This window comes from Garra rufa, chromosome 12 (assembly GCF_049309525.1).
Source record: "Garra rufa chromosome 12, GarRuf1.0, whole genome shotgun sequence".
Classification (NCBI taxonomy): domain Eukaryota; kingdom Metazoa; phylum Chordata; class Actinopteri; order Cypriniformes; family Cyprinidae; genus Garra; species Garra rufa.
The window spans coordinates 8,981,628-8,998,707 of NC_133372.1; the positions used below are offsets into that span (position 1 = coordinate 8,981,628).

A 17,080-nucleotide genomic window follows, 5' to 3' on the forward strand; every position below is an offset into this window, starting at 1 on the left:
TGATTCTGACGTGCCCTCCTGGGCTGCAGGGATAAACACTTGACTTGACTCTGGCGTGCCCTCCTGGGCTGCGGACATGGGGCTAGACTCAGACGTGCCCTCCTGGACTGCAGGGATAAACACTAGGCTTGATTCTGGCATGCCCTCCTGGGCTGCAGGGACAGACACGGGGCTAGGCTCTGACGTGCCCTCCTGGACTGTAGGGATAAACACTAGGCTTGATTCTGGCGTGCCCTCCTGGGCTGCAGGGATAAACACTAGGCTTGATTCTGGCGTGCCCTCCTGGGCTGCAGGGATAAACACTAGGCTTGACTCTGACTTGCCCCCCTGGGCGGCAGGAAAAGGCTCAGGGTTTGATTCTGATGTGCCCTCCTGGGCTGCAGGAACAGGGCTTGATTCTGACGTGCCCTCCTGGGCTGTACTAATGGTCTCTGGAGACTGCTGGACCGAAGATGACTCTGCAGGCTCCTGGAACGGAGCGGATTCTGGAGTTGATTCTGGAGAGAACTCAAGGGCTGGAGATAACACTGAAGTTAAAGCAGGCTCTCTGATTGGCCTCTCTGAAGCAGGCTCTGAGGACATGACATGACTGGCCTTCTTGGGCATTACAGGATTAACTGGAGGTTCAGGAAAAGTTACCTGGATAGTCACAGTCTCCTTCACCAGGGATGAGACAGCTGGTGAAGTGGGTTGCTTAGGGTTTGGTTCCACCAGGTTACGTACATCTGGGACCACTGGATATTGGACAACCTTAAAAGTGATTGCCGCTGACTTGACCATCTCTGGAATGAAAGGCCCGGTCTTGACTGGCTCTGGAAAGACAGGATCAGGTTCGACTGGTTCCAGAATGACTGGACCGGGTTCAACTTGCTCCGAGACGGATGCAGCATCTTGGGCCGCTCTCCTTGACCTATGCTTCCTTGGAGTCAGAAGATGATCTGGGACTTGACTTAGCATGGGTAAGAGAACTGGTTGGTTGCTGCAGTCTAGGTCTGGGATGACTAGAGAAGACTGGACTGACTCAGAGACGGATTCAGCATCTTGGACTGCTCGCATTCTTCTTGACCTATGCTTCCTTGGAGTCAGAAGATGATCTGGGACTTGACTCAGCATGGGTAAGAGAACTGGTTGGCTGCTGCAGTCTGGCTCTGGGATGAACTCTGACTGCTTCAGGACTGGCACTGGAACGCCCTCGAGGGCAGCTGAAACACCCTCCTGGGCTGAAGTAATAGGCTCAGTAGCTGACTCTGGAACGCCCTCGGGGGCAGCTAAAACGCCCTCCAGGGCTGACAGAATAGATTCAGTAGCTGACTCTGGAACGCCCTTGGGGGCAGCTGTAATGCCCTCCTGGGCCTCAGGAATAGGCTCAGTAGCCAAATCTGGAACGCCCTCAGGGGCAACTGAAAAGCCCTTAGGGGCTGCAGGAATTGCCTCAGTAACCGACTCTGGAACGCCCCCAGGGGCAGTTGAAACGCCCTCTGGGGCTGCAGGGATAGACTCAGTAGCTGACTCTGGAACACCCTCAGGGGCAGTTGAAACGCCCTCTGGGGCTGCAGGAATAGACTCAGTAACCGACTCTGGAACGCCCCCAGGGGCAGTTGAAACGCCCTCTGGGGCTGCAGAAATAGGCTCAGTAACTGACTCTGGAACACCCTCAGGGGCAGTTGAAACGCCCTCTGGGGCTGCAGGGATAGACTCAGTGATGGCTACAGCATTCCGGACAGCTCTCTTCCTTCTCAGCCGGCGCTTTTGTGTGGGAGACAAAAGAGGGAGCAGATCTTGATTCAATGAGGAAGGGACGGTGGGATGGTCAGTGGTGGAGGATTCTGGTGGAGAAAGGATTTGCCAGTCTTTGCGATGATGCACATAGTTGGAGAAATTCCAGAAGTCTAAAATCCTCAGTTGCTCAATCTCCCACTGTGGCAAGGGGTCATCCAAGCAAAGATTGAAGGCATCCTTAAGAGCCGCATCATCGTACTCCAAGCCCCTGGCCATAGTCCAGAAGAATTGGGCAAAACACCGCACCTCTCGGCCCTGCTGGCGAAGCGAGGCCACACACTGCTGAAGTGCCAGCCTCCCTTGAGCAGTTGCAGGAGGAATTATTTTTATACTCATTCTGCTGGGTCCTTGTTTTGGGCGGGTTCGTAATGTCAGGGTTAGCAAGAAGGGACCCAAATGCAGAGTGAATAAGACAGACAAATATTTATTAACACAGGTTCAGGGGTGCACAGGGGTGAACAATCTTGAGCTCCAATTCAGCTAAAAGAGAATAGTGCCTCCAGAGATGGACAATCTGGAGAACAGTACCATACATATGGCCAAACCAGGCAGAAGACTGAGGGGAACGCCAGAGCAGAAAATGCCAGAGCTAGCAGTCAGAGTGACGGGATGCAAAGCAGGCCAGAATCAGAGTTAGAATCTCAGCACCAGGCTTGGTTGGCAAGCTGCCCAGGAGAACCAACAGGCAGGGAGTCTCAGGCTGGGAGGTCAGGACTGGAGGGAACACACAGCACAAACATACAACATTCAAGACCACACGACACTAATCAGCACAACACAGGGAGAAACATGTAATATGTAAAAAAGGAAAAAATAAAATACAAAAAAAACAAAAAGGTAAAAATAATATCTGAATTTAAACTATAAAAAGTAAAAGTATTAAATCCAAATAAAACAAAACTAGAAACAAGACAGAAGAACTACTAAAAATAATATTTTAAGTAAATATTAGCAAGAAAGCTAAAGGGTATAAATAAAGAGCAAAAGCAGCAAAACTGCAGCAAGGATACACCAAACTACAAGGCAGGACTGGAATGTAGAGCAGCAAATGAGCACTGTCTCTATGACACAAGACGAACCCACAAACACTGAAGGAGAAACAGCACAATATAAAGGGAGAAAGGTAATGAGGGCCAGGTGAGCACAATTAGAAGAAACGAGGACAGGACAAGGGCTAAACAAGAGGGCATGACCAAGGGAAACAAGGAGGTGGGACCACAGGAACACATGGTAGACACAAACAAAGACAAAGCCATGTGTTAAGACACAAGATAAACAAAGAAACATTAAACAAAGACAGCACAGACAAAGCTGCCAGGGCAGAGCCCTGACAAATAGTTTACAAATTGCTGAATATTTACTCACCCTCAGTCCATCCAAGATGTAGATGAGTTTCTTTCTTCATTTGAACAGATGTGGAGGAATTTAGCATTATATCACTTGCTCACCAATGGATCCTCTGTAGTGACTGGGTGCCATCAGTGTGAGAGTCCAAAGAAGCTAAAAAAAAAAAAACCCATCACAAGAATTCACAAGCAATCCACACAGCTCCAGTCTATCAATTAATGTCTTGTGAAGTGAAAAGCAGCAAGTTAATAAAAAACAAATACATCATTAAGGTGATTTAACTTTAACATGCTGATTTTCTTTTCAATGTTGGAAACAGTTGTGCTGATTAATATTAATATGGAACCTGTGATACTTTGATGATGATTTGTTTAATAATTTTTTTTTTAATTAATAAAAGTTAATAAAAAGTTCAAAAGAACTGAATTATTTTAAATAGAAATGTTTTCTAACAATATACAGTGCCTTTGTGAAAGTATTCATACCCCTTAATTTATTTCACGTTTTGTTATGTTGCTGCCTTATGTTAAACAGTTTTAAATAACTTTTTTTCCACATCAATCTACACTCCATGCACCATAATGACAACGCAAAAGCAGAATTTCAAAACTGAAATAAGTACATTGCATGAGTATTCATACCCTTAACCCAGTACTCAGCTGAAGCACCTTTACAACCTCAAGTATTTTTGGGTATGATGCAGCAAGATTTGCACATCAACATTTGGCAACATTATCTGCCATTTTTCGCCTCACCTCTCAAGCTCTGTCAGCTTGGATGGGTCTGGCAAACATTTTCACTTTTCTCCAGAAATATTTGATTTGGTTAAAGTCAGGGCTGTGGCTGGACCACTCAAGGATATAGAGTTGTCTATAAGCCACTCTTGCTGAGTGCTTAGGTTCATTGTCCCGATGGAAGGTGAACCTTCTGCCCAGTCTGTGGTTCTGAATGCTCTGGACTGGGTTTTTATTAAGGCTATCTCAATATTTTGGTGTATTGAGCTTTTCTTCTACTTTGACGAGTCTCTCAGTCCTTGCCGCTGAAAAACAGCCCCAAAGCATGAGGCTGCTACCAACACACTTTACTTTTGTGATGGTACTCTTAAGGTAATGAGCAGTGCCTGGTTTCCTTCAAACATGATGCTTGGAATTGAGGTTCATCAGACCACAGAATCTTGTTTCCCACAATCTGAGAGTCTTTTACTTGATTTTTTGCAGATTCCAAGTGTGTTTTCATTTGTCTTCACTGAGGAGAGGATTGAGTCTCAGCTCTAGGAAGAGTCCTGGTTGTTTCTTCTTCCATTAAGGGTAACGGAGACTACATGCTTCTGTGAACCTTCAATGCAGCAGATTTTTTTCTGAACTTATCCCCAGATGTGTGATGCAGTCCTGCCTCTGAGCGCTACAGGCAGTTGTTTTGTTTTTTGTTTTTGCTCTGATACGCATTTTCAGCTGTTAGACCTTTTATTAAAATGTGTGTGCTTTTCCAAATCATACCCATTCAATTAAATGTGCCACAGGTTAACTTCACTCGAAGTTTAGTAATATCTACAACAATATGAATGCTCCTCAGCTAAATCTCAGCTAAAAAGGGTAGGAATTATTATGCAATGGAATCATTTAAGTTTTTTATTTTTAATAAATTTGCAAAGATATTAAAACCTGTTTTTGCTTTGGTATATGAAGTGTAGATTGATGTGGAAAAAAGTAATTTAAAGCAGTTGAAATTAGTTTTTGACAAAATGTGAAAAAAAAATGAAGGGGTATGAATACTTTCGCAAGGCACTTTACGTCTTTTCTATCACTTTTTATGAATTTAACCTTGAATAAAAGTATTTTCTTTCAAAAACAGAAAGAAAAAAAATTTACGGACAACTTTTGAACAGTAGTGTATTTTGTTACAAAAGATTTCTACTTTTTAAAAAGGCTGATATTTTTTACTTTTTATTTTGAAATGAATGAATAAATAGGCCTAAATAAATTCACTCCACTGTGGTTTCAGACTTGAAGACCTCTGGAAAGACGTGCTTTTCCTTGTCCAGACACAGCACATCATGACAGCTTTCAAATGACAGCTCTCTTCTGTGTATAACAGGTTAATTTTAAGTAATTTAACGTTACAGAAGACATCAGAAGCCTCTCCACTCTCTTCAGCTGACAAATTGGGTCAACAGTTGCTTAACTGCACACCGCATGAGCAGTTAATTTTTAACAAGTCCAAAAAAACAAATATAAACAAGACTGGGAGTTTTTAATAATAAAAAAAAAAAAAGGAAACCGCCAGAAGTGGGTTTGGCCTCACAAACAGGAACTGAGAGACTAAGAGTCAGGTAACCAGAAACCGCTCCTTCATTCTATGCACGGAACGCATGAAGTGCGTCGCGGTGAGAGAGGCACAAAGTTTGCAGTGAATGTTTGAACTTCATTTCTTTTACTCTATGTCACAACGGCGTTTTTATGTCACTTGGCAGCCGTTTCGAACTAACCTGTTTTCAACTAACGTTGAATTGAAGCCATAAATCCTTCCTTGCTCTTGGCGAAGCTCTTCAGGTGTTTTGTTCTTCCAGCAGAAGACGCGCTAAAGTTTGCTGAACTCGTCCATTCGGCGTAACGTTAGACGTTCGATGCAAACTTCTGCCTACATTTGAACAATATTAGTTCCGCTTTCCGTTTGTTTGTTTATAGACACTTCATTACCTATTCAGAAGGACATACGGACCGCTACATCAGGTAAGGATGTTTTAAAGCTATTGAGAGGTGTTTTGTAACTTGATTTACGTTAGTCACTCACCAGGTAACGTTTTATTGGTCTTGATGTTTTTCTTCGCGCACTTACTGGCTTGGCTATGAAAAGTACATAACGCGCGGTTTATTATAGTCAGGTAATCATCTGCAGGAATTATTACTGTTTGTATAATTACAAATAAGAATGCCTGAGATCTTAAATCTAGTTGAAAACACATTTAGACAGGTCTTATTGTGATCTGTGTATTCATTTTATGTGTGTAGTCATTTTTATATGTTTTTGAAAAATGTTATTTACATCATTAATTATTTTTGTATAGCTCTAAAAAATGTCAAGGGATGTAACCATTAAGTAAAAACTACTAAATACAAAACATGTCTCTAAATGACCTGGTCAAAATGTATGATATGGAGAGAGAGAGAGAGAGAGAGAGAGAGAGAGAGAACTTACTGACCTTGAGATGCACCATAATGGAGGATCCTGTTATTTTTATGTATTTATTTATTTATTAAAATATTTACTTGGCTACTTGCATGTTGGTTAGGCCACACTAACTTGGACTTGGCAGACAAAAAAAGTATATAAATATGTATGTATATTTATATTATATATATGTATATAAGATTTTTCATGTTTTTAAAGAGGTTTTTTTATGCTCATCAAGGCTGTGTTCATTTGATCAAAAATACAGAAAAAAAACTATTCTATGATTGGACCCTGTGAAACTTTTTTTTTAATTTAAGATTCTTTGATCAATAAAATGTTAAAAAGAACCGCATTTATTTAAAATAGAAAGGTTTTCTAACAATATACACTACTGTTCAAAAGGTTGGGGTCAGTAAGTTTTTATTCTTTATTTATTTATCACTAAGGATGTGTTAAATTAAGAAAATGTGATAGCATATATATACATAGTTAGAAAAGATTTATATTTTGAAAAAAATGCTGTTCTTTTTAACTTGTTATTCATCAAAGAATCCTGAAAAAAAAATCACAGGTTCCAAAAAAATATTTGGCAGCACAACAGTTTCCAACATTGATAATTCTAATAATAAATCAGCATATTAGAATGATTTCTGAAGGATCATGTGACAACTAAGACTGGAGTAACAGCTGATGAAAATTCAGCTTTGTATCACAGAAATAAATTATATTTTAAGGTATATTAAAACAAAAAACATAATTTTATATTGTAATAACATTTTGCAATATTACTGTTTTTTTCTGTATTTTTAATCAAATAAATGCAGCTGTGATGAGCATAAGAGGCTTATATAAAAAACATTATTATCATCTTACCGATCCCAAACTTTTGAGCAGTAGTGTATATATCAGAAAAACCCTCAGGATTTGAAATGTTACTCACAGAATGAGTTTTTTTAAATTCATTTTTTTTTTTGGTAATAACATTTCTTAATGTTGTTTTGAGTAATAATAATAACAATAGTATTATTTGGAATAATAGTAATAATAGTGTGATCTTTAAAAAAAGATAGTGTTATTACAAGTTACGAGTCAAATAACACTATAGTTATGAGGGCTACAGGCAAACTACGAAAGTGTTCAAAGGCACACTTTTTGGACACTGCTGTCTTTGAGATGATGGTTATTCTGTTTAATATTCAATGCGCAAATAATTCTTTGTTTAAAGTTAATCTCTCATGGCTTGATATAGCTTGACGTGCCAAGCAGGTGTCTCCATGTTTAAAGCAGGAGTTTGCAACACCCTGCGCTGTTAATCCCATCAGCCTACATGGTAACAGAACTAAATACATCACTTTATTTTTCACAGGCTATCAGTTGTCGTTTGATGCTAGGATCAGTATATATTGTAAACATTAGGTGCTGGATCTGTCTTGTCTGTGTAATCCATAGCAGAACAAAAGTATTATTTCACATTTAAAGTAAGAATTTTTTTGCAGATACTTTCCAGGATTAGTTGCCAACCCAATTTCATGCTGAAGTCATATTTAAAAGCATGCACGCGCAGAATTTGAACATTGTAAGTAGAGTGTCACAACATGAAGAGCAAAATGGAGCTCTTAGAATTCACTGAACTGAATGATTGGAGAGAAAAAGAGAAGTTTTCCTCAAGTTTCCCTGGTGCCTGTTTGCTTGTCTGTCCAAGAACTGCTTACCATTGACGAAAAGAGGTATTATCAGTAACAGGCCTAAAACAACTGGTAGCAGAGCTGGAAACCATCCTTGTCATTGCTGTCGCAACCTGTTCAAGTGATTTAAACAAATTCCATCTGGTACTTTTCCACCCATGAAGGGAAGAACTTTAAAGTGCAGTTCAGGTTCACCAGAGTGAAAAGTACAGAGATTTAAAAAATGAAAATAAAAGTGCAGACAGTCAGCAAGAGAAAATTGAGTGGTATAGAGAAGGAACGGTCTCACTTGGCCATCGTGCCCTGGTGAAGGTGCTCTGAAGCGTTCCTAGACCCCTAGATGATGGATGTTCAGTTTGCTGAAGGGAAATTCCTCTCTGCCAAGGAGTCACCATGCCATCAAATACTCGGTTACACAGAGAAAAATGACCTGTGCAGTTTGAAGCATTGATTTTCCTCTGGATTTAAAGGAAGACACACTCTTCAACAGACAGTTATTAATTGCTTCTCTCTTGTGATTAAAAAAAGAAAAGGATTAGTTCGCTCTAGAATAAAAATTTCCTGATCATCTACTAACCCCTATGTCATTCAAGATGTTCATGTCTTTCTTTCTTCAGTCGAAAAGAAATGAAGTTTGTAAGGAAAATATTCTCCATATAGTGGACTCCAAATTGCAGTTTCAGTGCAGCTTTAAAGGGCTCTACACTATCCCAGCCAAGGAATAAGTGTGTTATTTAGCAAAATAATCTGTAATTTTCTAAAGAAATTAAAATGTTATACTTTTTAAACCACAAATGCTTGCCTTGTACTAGATTTGCGTCTACGGTTCACGCATTACGTAATGACATTGGAAAGGTCACTGTGTCAGAAGTACCCAGTGTTTACAAAGCGAACGTGCAAAGAAAGTCAAATGCCCTTTACTTAAAAAAAGCTAAAACAACTATGTTGGATGATTTTAAAGTTGGAGGAGAAAATGAGATGGAGTTTTTCACCCTACTCTACCTGTTTTAACCAAGGTACACAGACAAGGAACTAACCACACGTGACCTTTCTGTGATTACGTAATGCGTGAAGACGTAGACATGCATCACAGGGCTAGTGCAGGATGAGCATTTGTGGTTAGAAAGTAGAGATGCATCGATCGACTTGGCAGGGACCGGAATTAGCCAATTTTCCATATGATTGCCCCAGACCGGTGACAGCCCGCTCAGTCTGCCGATTCTGAGCCGGTCCGTTTTGATGTAACATTTATGGCACCGTAACTTCATTAAACAGTCTGTGTAAATACATCTAATGTATTCTTCTGCAGTGGAAAGATGGAGTTTGTTGATACTGATTTGATTTGAATGGTAACAACTCTACAGTTTCTTATTATTTTAACTCAATTAATTGAAACAATGTAAGAATTTGATGTGAAAGATGACAGTTAATAAGGTTATGGAAAAAATGACCATTTATAAACGTAGTGGGAAATGACATCTGTTGTTATTTCTACCTTTTTCTAGTCACAGAGCATCTTATTGTGAGAGTTAAGTGAGAGAACATCTGTAACTTAGTCCAGATTGGGGGGAGTTATAATGTTTAATAATTTTTATGTAAGTATAGATTTTTGAATTGGCGAAACCGGCAGGTCACATAGAAATTGGAATCGACCAAGAAAATTGCAACTGTTGCATCTTTATTAGAAAGTATATTATTATTATTTTTTTTTTTTTTCAGAAAATGACAGATTGTTTTGCTAGATAAGACCCTTATTCCTCAGGTGGGATAATGTAGAGCCCTTTGAAGCTGCATTGAAACCTTCAACTTGCTGATCCCCATTGAAGTCCACTATAAGGAGAAAAATCCTCAAATGTTTTCCTCAAAAACCTTCATTTCTTTTCGACTGAATGACATGGGGGTGAGTAAATTATCAAGAGTGAATAATCCTTTAAAGCTGAAGTGTGTCTTTTTTTTACATTAAAATGTGCTAAAATGCAGAGACAAATATGTTTCTGTGGCATTATGGAAATGTTAGCAGGAAAAAGTTCTTTAGTTTACAAGTTTTAAGAACCCAAATTATTTCTAATATGACTGCTGTTCCTACAAGTTTGATTACAGCACATAATCATTGCAATTAGTGTTCATCATCTGTTTGATTACACAGTTACTGATTTTAACATTTATATCATATGTACATCGACTTAACATACAGTATTCACCACTAATAAGCTACTAAATATATTGTAGTAGCCTAAACTTTTGTACAGCTGCTTTGCAACGATTTGTATTTTGAAAAGCGCTATACAAATAAACTTGAATTGAATTGAATTGTTGTAAAAAACACTTTTAGGAACCTTTATTTTTAAGACTGAATATATGTAAGTAGTTCTGCATAATGTGGCACCTCTACATCCGAACAAAACAAGATTTTGTTGATGTGTTGATGTTTATTAGTGTGAAATCTGTGATATGCAAATCCAGATGGATGGCTGCAGGACGGTGCTGCTGTTGGTGAGATGTTCCAGCTCTTTGGGTTCCTCTCGGGGTTGGTCTGTAGGCGTTGGACTTGTATGTTTGCCAGGATAATTTAAGAGAGATGAGAGAAGGCTACAATCAATCTAAATGCACCCCAAAGGAACACTGTCAGCATAATCTGAGAAAAATAACCCAGAAATCTCTAGAGGCAACCTGTCTAAGAGTTTAAAAGCTTTTGTTTCTTTTTTTCCCTCCACATGGGATGGCACAAACAGATCTGCTTTGAGAACTGTGTCGTGCTATTAGATGCATTTCAGTTTGGATGCTAAATTGCTGTTTATACATGCAGTCTTCCAGAGAACCTCTTTGTACAACAGCCCGAGGCCACAGACACTGTTGCTCAGTGTGTAATTTTACACTGAGTATTTCCCCCATCATCCCTTGCTGCTGTCTTAGTACTCATCTCTCAGTGTGGGCTTGGACCGCTTCACAGCGTCCTGCTGGCTAAAGAATTGGCTAGCTGTTGGAGACGTGTTTACTTTTGATGGGGAACCACTGTGGAAACCACAGGAGGACAATGGGACGACATTGCACTGCTGATTTTTTGCTTGTACACGCATGCAAAAGTTGTTAGAGAAATAGTTAGCCCAAAAATGAAAGCTTTGGCATAATTTTCTCACCCTAATGTTGTTCTGTATGACTTTTCTTCCTGGAATACAAAAGCAAAAATATAGCTGCTTATTGTCTTTTGTCACAGATGCCATGTTTGGAAACTGAAATAGGGTTTATTTCAGCATTTTAGTGTTTACAGTCTTCCTTGTTTATAATGTTTTCTCTGTGTAGGTGAAGGGTGAAGCCAAGCTAGTAAAATCAAACTGCTTGTATTCCATTTTAATTTCACTGTGAAAATATGCAGTGTAATGCCATCACATCTCCACTGAACTCGCTGTCACTCAAGAGCTTATTATTCTCTCATATAAGAGAAGCTGCTGGGCCTTAGGGAGCTAACCAACCCTTCTCAATGGCCAGCAGGTAATAAATCTGAAGTTTACTGAGTGCCTCTGTCTATTTTTACTGGTGGGCTCAGTGGTAAATCTTGGTGAATTGGAAAACACCAAAAGTGTTTTACAATAAACTTATCACAGTTCTTTTGATGCAGCCTTGGGTTAAAGTACTGATAGACTGATATATCAGTCAGTCCCATGAATTAGCCAGTATTTTGCCATTTGAGATACTAGGAATTATCTATGTGAAATGGTTGTTTTCGGTGAGCTACTGGCGCTACCTGTTGGTATTTTTACCGCAACACAAAAAACTTGGAAAATAAAATACTAATACGATGCCACATTGTGCAGATATTGGTTGTAATTTTCAGTCAAAGAACATCAAGTGAATTAATTTAAGTCTTCGCTGCTTTCCTAGTGATAAAAAGAGGAGAAAAAAATGGGAAGATGCCTTTGAATGAATAAAACTTTCTAAAGACCTGCGTGTTTTTACTCTCCACTTTAGCCATGATGCCTTTGAGGCTTTTAGTAGACCACAGCTACTGAAAGAGCTTACAAACGGCAGTTATAAGAAATGCTAGATGCCATCCTGGCAGGATGTAAACAGGTCAATGTTTGTCATGACGCCGCAGCCACTGAAGGAGTTTCTCAGTGCAGATTTCACTCGATATCCAGGATATCTTAGTCTCCTTGTGGGGGAAGAATCTATGGTACAGCGTTTGGTTTAAGCGTACGCTTGTATCCATCGCCACCTGTAAGCTCTTTCAGTAGCTGTGGTCATTGTATTAATATTTTATTTTCCGAGTTGTGTTGCGATAAAAATAGCAACAAGTAGCACCAGTAGCTCAACTGGTGCAACCATTTGATGCCATCGCAATAACGTCCAAAATATGTATAAAACCATGTGGATTTTTTAAAGTAACATAAATCTTTGATGGGTTTTCTACTACATAGTTCTAATCTAATCTTAATACCCTGGGTTCCCCGGGTAAAAATAGTAATTGAAACACCAGATTTATTAATAGCTGTTCTGAATATGGGTGATTGCATATCCTCACTAATGTTTATGATTATATTTATGGCCCTGGATGTTGGTGCAAACATCAGCCATTGAAAACCTATAATAGTTAACCAGTTAAGACAGGGGTGTTCAATCCTGTTCTTGGAGATCTACCTTTTTGCAAAGTTCAGCTCCAGCCCTCATCAAACACAGCTGAACCAACTCATTAAGATTTTCAAGAGCACTTGATAATTAGAGACTGTGTTTGATCAGGGATAGAACTGAACTCTGCGATAAGCACTGAAGGTCTGCAGGAACAGGAGTGGGCATCCCTGAGTTAGGAGATAAGTTAAATACTCAACTATAAAGTGATCTATCCTAAATGATCTATCAGAGACCGATCAGAAGACACTTTGTCTTGAACTTTACAGTTTGACGCAAAACATTCGATGAATAGGCCTCATGATAAGGCTTTGAACCCAGCAGATGCTCAGATACCCTGCAGAGCGTGAAGGATATGAGGTCACAGCTCTTCTGTCATCTCTGCCGTATGGAGCTGGGAATTAGTAATGAAAACTATGAATATTTTGAAAGCAGGCTTGCTGTTAGAACGTTACCTGATTAATTTCCTCTGCCTGCATGAAGGGCAGATAGGGATGCTTGTAATTATTTATGAATAGCAGTGTGTTATGATTTATATTCAGCTGGTGCTGTTAAAGACATGCCTAAAGTGCTCTAATTTAATGCTGTGAAATGTATTAGATGAACCTTTGTTGCACCTGGTTCGCATGCTTCGTTTTCTACAGATATTGATATTGTCTGCTAATTTGCTCGATATCTTAAAACCATTGTGGTTTTCATGCCAGGAAACTCTTTTCTCTTGTGTCAACTCTTTACCCACTAATTATCTGCTTAGTTGATTACTTCAGCTGCTTTATTGACTTGAATGTGGAATCCCGACAATGTTTTCTGACGTTTCTACCACCTCTTTATCCAGATTATCTTGTTGACATGCTACATAGATTTGCAGGATATCCCTATGAGATGTTGTCTCATATTTCAGACACCCAAGTTCATGAGTAGTGTGTTGTAAAGTCAATTAACACGATGTGTAGTTTGATGTCAATTACCCTGTAAAATGGGCTGAGCCATTAGGCATAATTAGCCAGTTGTTGCTGTCAAAGGTAAAGAAGAACTTTGCAGTAATGCAGAAACATCTCATTAAAACACAATAAAATAAAGATATACAGAGTATTTTTACGACACATCATCAGTTGGCCATATTGGCGGAACTAAACATAAACAATGCCACTGAACCGAACGAAATTCGGATATTTAGCTGATTATTGCTGCTGAAAATGGTCAATTATTATGTTTTGGGCTGTACTAATCGTTCAGACCAGGAAAAACATTTGAAGTCTGCATAGACTGCCAAAAATGAAAACAAATCAAGCAGATAAATGCAAAAAACTGTCTGAGGAACAAAATGCGTTTGTGGTTGCCCAAACTGAATCAGGATTTCCAGGGCAAGAATCTTAACAACATTCCTGTTTGTTATTATCATTTCCGGTCAGGTAGGTGAAATATTAGACTAATATCTTAATTAATTCTGCTTGTACATATCTTTACCACCTATTAGCTTCCACACATTTTTTCAGTGGTTTAGACAGCAAAAATTAGCAGAACAACATATTCAGTAGACATTAACCTTGCAATCTATGCTATTGTTTACATCTGAGTATCATCAATATGGCCACGCATCTGGGTAACTGACCAAATCATGATGTGAGTGCAAACACGCTATTATTTCAGTACAATGCAACATCATGCAAAAGCGACATAATTGCAAAATTTCTATGTAAAAACTTTCCCAATTATGGTAATATCTGTTGCACTGAATTGAATTTGTGCTGATTTTATCATATGTGACCCTGGACCACAAAACCAGTCTTAAGTAGCACGGGTATATTTGTAGCAATAGCCAAAAATACACTGTATGGGACAAAATTGTTAATTTTTCTTTTAATGCCATAAATCATTAGGATATTAAGTAAAGATCAATATTCTAAAGATAAATTTCCTACTATAAATATATCAAAACCTATTTTTTGATAAAAAAAAAAAGCAAAAAAAAAACTGATAACTGAAAAATTTACTCTGGTTTTGTGGTCCAGGGTCAAATATGATATTTTTTTTATACTTCATTTTCATATAACATTGCAGACACATATTACTGATCTCAAAAAAATAATTTCAGATTTTTCCTTTAGAGTCTGAGGTGAAATATGTCCAAAGGCAGCGCTTCATGAGATTCAACCAGAATTGTAAAACAGGTTTATGTTTATTTAGGAAAACCAGGGAAGAACTTTAAACATGCTGGAGAGGTCTTAAAATGAGGCTTTGTTTTCTCAACACTGTATAATCATATTTTGACCGACACTTTGTGTTGATGGTTGATTTGTCTTTGCTAACGCTAACTCAAGGGCAGCGGAGGAGCATGTGTGTGTTAAACATTAGACACTTAATCCACTGAGACAAAACAATGACTCAGTGCTTTTGGACTCGAAAGGGCAGATATGTTTTTGACAGGCTGTAAAAGTTCTAATTTAATATAAGAATAAAGTAGTTCACACATGCACTCTGCACAAACATACAGTACAAAGTCAGGTTTAAAGTCAACATGAAACGGCATTGTGCTACTATGATGTATATCTGAGTAAAGCTGGATATTCAGTGAGAATAAAAGGGCAGAAATTGTTTGTATTGGTTGTTTTGGCTTCTTGAAATACTACATTATAGTTTGAAAAGGCTTTTTCTTTTTAATCCTATTTCTGTAATTGTTGCAATTTAAAAAGACTGCATTAGCTCAACACAGATAGCTATTTGGCTATTGGTTAACTTTAACAAACTTCGGTTAACATTAACCAATAGTCTGTAAAGCCTAGGTGACAGCTAAAAATCACTGAAAGATTACAAAGACAAACATTTTCTTTCTTTGGAATAACTTGCACTGATAAATGGTTGACTATAAAACAGAGAACATTAAGAAAGTAAATAGGATCAATTCTGATTTCATGTTGATTTTAAACACTCATAAAGGGGAGAAGGGCATTTCAACCTTCGGTTGCAATTTCCCACAATTACTAGCTCATTACTGCATTTGATTGGATTGGCAGATCAGACAGATATGTGCATAGGGTCTTATACAAAGTGTTGCTTAATCACTTCAGAAATGTTCCATATATGCAACTAATGGACTACGCAATTATTACTTAATGGACTATTAGTGCAGTATGTCGAGTGCATAGTTGGGTTTGCACAAGTAGGTGCACACTCAGTCTTCACAGTGTTTTTAACTGCAGGGCACAGTAATTTCAGCCAAGGCCATCTATAAGTGGACACAAGTATGTGAGGAAGGTCAATAATCATGTTTGACAGAGTATAATGACACGGTTGAAGTATGTTATCCGCGTCCTGGCGCTAAAGTGTGCTGATGGCAATCAGAGCGTTTGGTTTAGGCAGGATTAGGCTGGTCTCACATTCTTCTCTAAACCTGTTTAAGAAAATCACTAATCCCAGACAACAACAGCAGCATGCTGTTACATGTCACTTTGCCTGCCTGCTGTGATCACATGAGAGTATCTGATGGAATATCCTGAAATGATTCATTATGAAAGTGCAGGAGGGAAAGTGTGCTTTGAGTTCCCGTTGGGGAAAGAGATGTTTAATCATTGACTGTGGCTCACTGAGTCTCTGTTCATTAAAGGCAAAATGAATAATTGACACCGGAGCTTAAAAGAAGCTCGGATGAATGTCAGATAGCGGTATTAGTAACTTATCTTCATGTAGATATTCACAGTGTGCTGAAGGTTATTGTGTTTAAAATCCTTATTTGACCTGAGATGTCATAATCCGGCTGACTTGGCATAAAAGATTGCAGACCTACATTGCAGCATATTCTGGTCAAGGACTTTGTGATTGACAAGTAAAAACTTAAAATGACTTAAAAAATGTACTATTGGTGGCATATTGTTTACGGCACATTAGTTTTTTTTTATTGTGTTAGTCAATATTAGATATTCTTGTGTCTCTTTACTATATTTTTACATTTATACAACCTTACCGAATTTGACCTTTTCTAATGCTCACTTGAAGTAAAAAATATTTTTAAAATGTATCATAAAAACATTATTTAATAGCACTATTAAAAGTCATTGTTAGCAGATTTTAAAATTAATATCACATTTTTTTATTATTTATTTTTTAATGCTTTCTTATAATAAATAGGGGTGGGACGATACAGGTAACTCACGATTCAATTCTGTGGCGATATGTGGCCCACGATATCGATAATATCGCGATTCACGATATCTACGATATTCAATATATTGGAAGAAATTTCATCAACGATATATCACGATATATGTGACTGAAAAAGAAAAAAATACCCATAACAAGGAAATCTTATGCATTTATTAATGCCAACATTTCCAACACTGTGCAAAGAAATATGCATTTGCATAATAACTCACTGCCTCCTGGTCTTAAATGTAAACACTGTACAGCTAGACAGATAAAAGTGCCTGAACATTAAAAAAAACAACATGAACATTAACTAACATGTGTAAACCATGATA

The 17,080-nt window shown here is 38.4% G+C and overlaps 1 protein-coding gene across 1 annotated transcript in view; it reads left to right on the top strand.

The window, feature by feature from the left end:
* Positions 1-5,473: 5,473 nt before the first annotated feature.
* palm3 (paralemmin 3) overlaps positions 5,474-17,080 on the top strand; it is a 64,425-nt gene continuing 52,818 nt past the window's right edge. Inside the window, exon 1 of the mRNA XM_073851956.1 lies at positions 5,474-5,855. The gene's annotated coding sequence lies outside the window, so the exon portion shown is untranslated. The remainder of the gene's footprint in view (positions 5,856-17,080) is intronic.